The following is a 4,429-nucleotide window of genomic DNA, read 5'->3' as shown; positions in this document are numbered from 1 at the left end:
AAACCCACTTGTAGTACTCACAGGTTTTCTTATTCTTCTTAAGCTTAAATCTATAACAATTTAGGATTAATTATCCCATTCATACATGAATTATACTCGATTCTCAGCTTCATACATAATGTTTAAAAATTCTCAATTTCATACATGATGTTTTTTGCTGTTAACAAATTCACCCACTTTCATTACGGAAAGTGATGTGGAAACTTACAACCAATAATAAAATGACACGTGACACTTAAAAAAAACATGTTTTTTTTTTATTTTTTAGGTAAATTATATCATTCATCACTCAACTATCTTCTCACATTTATTTCAATCACGGTCAAAGGCTCATATGCTCACCAACAACACCGGCCACCGATCATGGATGGCCTCTCTTGCTTTGATTGTCGACTACTCCTACCGGTGAAGACCCTAAACCGTCATAAATCTGGAAACATAAAATGTGAAAAAAAGCACAACCATTGCAAATCCTATTGCCATAATTTACCGGTTATGCGCTTGCTTGGATAAAAAAACAAGCATTTTTTTAGCAAGGTCGATTGGCTTGGGAGACAAATCTGGAAACTTTTCTGTGAAAGGTTTCTTAGGGAAACGACGAAGTTGCTTAACATTCTTTCGAGCATTGTCGCTCCTAAGGAATCCGAGATCTTAATCTTCTGGAGGCCCTAATAGCTATTTTATGGAGTAATCAACAAAGAAACGTATTCATCTAAACAAGTTTTTTAATCATACATCCATCAACTACAAATTTCACAACATGCTTCATGCTCCAATTGACTACGAAACTGAAGCAATGGGTTTTGAGTTTGAACGAAAATGAAAGAATGAATACCTGAGTAATAAACCTCAACTGCTGAACATGATCTTTAAAAGATAAAAGTGGCTCCCTTCTCCTTCTTAACTAATGAATACCTGAGAAATACTTGAGCAAGTTCGTCATCTCCAGAGAAGGATTCGTAGCCGAAACATTCTACAAGTGAGTCCCTTTTGGATTTATCCACTTCTTTGGCTTTCTTCAGTTTCTTATAATTTGTTTGTTTCTTCTTTTAGGTTCATAAGGCCAGAGGATGTTCCTGTACAGTGTGGAGGACTGAGTCGACCCAACAATTCGCAGAACAACCCTCCAAAACCTGCCTCTGAGTTCATCGTCAAAGGAGGGGAGAAAGTCAACATTCAAATCGAAGGAATTGAGGTAAATTAAATTTGAATGTTGAGTATTTAGAATACAATGCGGAGTACATGCCGAATGCGGAAGACTGCTACACCATCGCCGTAGAGAAGGCGAGGAAATTGGGACCGACGGAGGAGGCGATCCACAACTCCTTCACGGCGAGAGAATGCGAGAAAATGGTGCTTTCTGTGGATAATACAGCATCCAGGAGAAAAAAGGTTGGTTCTTATACAGTTTAATAATTAAATTAAAAATATTTAAATTTTAGTGACTAAAATAAGATTGAGAAGATAGTTGAGTGTTAGAATGGTGCAATTTACCTAAAAAATTTAAAAAAACATATTTTTAAAGTGTCACTTGTCGTTGTAGTAGGGTTCCACTTCACTTTTCGTGACGAAAGTGGGTGAAGCCGTTAACGGAAAAAAACATCATGTATGAAATCAAAAATTTTTAAACATTATGTATGAAATTAAGAATAAGGTATAGTTAATGTATGAATAGTGTAATTAACCCAACAATTTATTCTAACTGAAAATGTAAACCCATAACAATTTATTCTAACTGGAACTAAAAAAAGCCCACGTGTAACACTTACGTGTGTTCTTCTTCTACTTTTTTTTTCTTATTCTTCTTGATAAGAAAGGAGGAAAACATGGTTAGTCGGTCCCATTTTACTCTGCAACAAATGCGACAAATATAAAGCTTAAGATGGTTAGACTCGTAGAAACCTAACTCAGTTCTCTACCTATGTTTCAGAAGCATATTCAAGAATCGAGATTTTAGATGCACAACTAAATGAGGTAGCTAAAGCGCTTGAAGCTTCAGGACATGATTTCATTTGGGTTGTAAATAAGGTAAAGGATGACAAGAAAGAAGATTGGGTGCCCCAAGGATACGTAGAGAAGATCAAAGGAAAAGGTTTGATAGTGAGAGAATGAGCACCATATATTCTAATTCTTGAACATGAAGCTGTAGGAGGATTCATGAATCATTACGGATGAAACTCCATAATAGATAGTATAACTGCTGGGGCGTCGATGGTTACTTGCCACTTTTTGAAAATATTTGTTGGGTAAGTTTTGAGAACACCATAGTCTTTGGGTGCTTTAATGTCGATTTGTCCATCATTAAGTGAAGGCGTTGGAGAAGAATTTCGAAGTATAAAACAAGCTCAAACCTGTTAGAGTGCTGTTAGAGTTGTAATACACGTGTAAGCAGGCAGTTATTCTGTTAGTGTTCAGTTAGTGTGGTTAGCTAGGTGGTTAGTCTGTTAATAGAAATTGGTGAGCTTAGGCTTGTATTATAAATATAAGGCATATATGCGGATATGAAATAGATCCCTTTCCTGTGTAAATTCACCGTCAATAGTAGTTTCTTAACATGGTATCTTTCACCGAGTATTCTGGGGATTGCTTATACACTTTCGTTGCTGATTGTTCTTGGTGTTGGCTATGGAGTTGTCCAAGGGCTTCGTACACAAGAAAGTTAATGTTGTCCTAGATGAAATGAACTTTCTGCTATGGAAACAACAGATTTTGCTCACTGCTCGAAGCCACCGTCTAGAACGGTTACTAACTGGTGCCTTGAAGCCGCCACCGGAGATGGTTCCTGATGACAATGGCGAGATGGCTGTCAATGATGCCTTTGACGAATTCGTCGCACAGGACAGTGCGCTGGCATCGTGGCTTCTGTTTACCATCAGCCCTCATCTCCTACCACAATTTGTAGGAGCAGATTTGGCTGCCACAGTATGGAGCACGGTGCAGTATCTGTTCGCCAGCAGATCAACCACTGCAGCCATGGGATTGCACTGTAAGTTGCAATCGCTTAAGAAAGGTTACGATAGTATGAGAGTTTACCTTACGCAGGTTAAAGAAGTATGTGATGCTCTCGCTTCTTGTGGAAGTGAAGTATCGCATGTTGTTCATATAGTCAGTATCTTGAAAGGTCTGCCCAGGGGAATACCAACCTTTCATGGAGGTCATTACAATGATGAAGGAAACCCTCTCCTTAGATAATCTCTATACATTGCTGCTAGATGCTGAAGCCCAACTAGCTGGCTTTGATGAGTCATTGGAATCATTGCCTATGAGTGCCAATGTTGCCCAACATGAGGTAAAGTTATCTGATGACAGTCATCGTGATTCCAGACCCTCACGCCCACTCTCATGGAATCGATCGACAGGTCGTGGTCGAGGAAGAACCAGAGTACAATGTCAACTTTGTGGAAAGCTTGGGCACTTGGTTGACCACTGCTAGCATCAGTTTGATAAAGACTTTATGTGTGTTTCATCAGAGTCTCGACCTCACAAAGGACAGCCTGTCAATGCCCATTATTCGGTTGCTGAAGCATCTAATTTGGGGTACGAGTGCTGCAAAGGTCGGTCCTAGTCTACAGCAGGTTTGTCGCAAGTCAATATGGCCTCCAAGACAGTTGATCTTTGGGTAGTGGATTCGGGTGCAACGCATCACGTTACCCCTGATGTTAATAACGTCTCAAACCCTACTGAATTTAGAGGCCCAGGTAAACTTACAGTAAGAAATGGAGTTTCCCTTGATATTTCCAATATCGGTAATTCGGTTGTGGACCTTGATATTTCCAATATCGGTAATTTGGTTGTGGATTCCTCAAGAACTTTGTTTTTAAATGATTTGTTGCACGTGCCCTATATAACAAAGAATTTACTTTCCTGCTAGGGACAATGCAGTTTACCTTGAGTTTCATACTGGAAAATGCTTTTGTTCGAGATGAATCCACAAGAGATATTCTTCTGCAAGGTGAAGAAAATGATGGTTTGTATACCTTCGTCGTTGGTCATGCACATAGAAAAGAGCTTGGTGATGTTGTTCATGTTGTCGCTATAGATATTTCCCAAGTTTAATTTGAACTTTGGCATCGTAGGTTAGGGCATCCAACTCAGTATGCCTTAGATAGAGTAGTTAAGGAAATCAATGTAAAGATAAACTCTGACATCAATAAAACATGTGTGGCATGTCTTATGGGCAAGAGCCACAAGCATCCTTTTTCTTCATCTAATACGCAATATAATGTTCATTTCGAGCTTATTTTTTCAGACCTCTGGGGACCTCCACATGTTACATCTAATGGATTTCGGTATTACATCTCGTTTATAAATGCATGTACTTGGTTTACTTGGGTCTACCTCTTAAAGGAAAAGGCTCAATCCTTATCAGCCTTTCAGTTGTTTCATAAGCTTATTTTGAATCAGTTTGGTGCATTGTTAAAGGCAGTCC

At 38.8% G+C, this 4,429-nt stretch overlaps 1 pseudogene; it reads left to right on the top strand.

The window, feature by feature from the left end:
* Positions 1-363: 363 nt before the first annotated feature.
* On the top strand, positions 364-1,413 carry LOC120187386 (annotated as a pseudogene).
* The last annotated feature ends 3,016 nt before the right edge of the window (positions 1,414-4,429 follow it).

This window comes from Hibiscus syriacus, unplaced genomic scaffold (genome assembly GCF_006381635.1).
Source record: "Hibiscus syriacus cultivar Baekdansim isolate YM2019G1 unplaced genomic scaffold, ASM638163v2 tig00113725_pilon, whole genome shotgun sequence".
NCBI classification, from domain to species: domain Eukaryota; kingdom Viridiplantae; phylum Streptophyta; class Magnoliopsida; order Malvales; family Malvaceae; genus Hibiscus; species Hibiscus syriacus.
The sequence above is the reverse complement of the archived record's forward strand: the minus strand, read 5'-3'. Positions and strand labels throughout refer to the sequence as shown.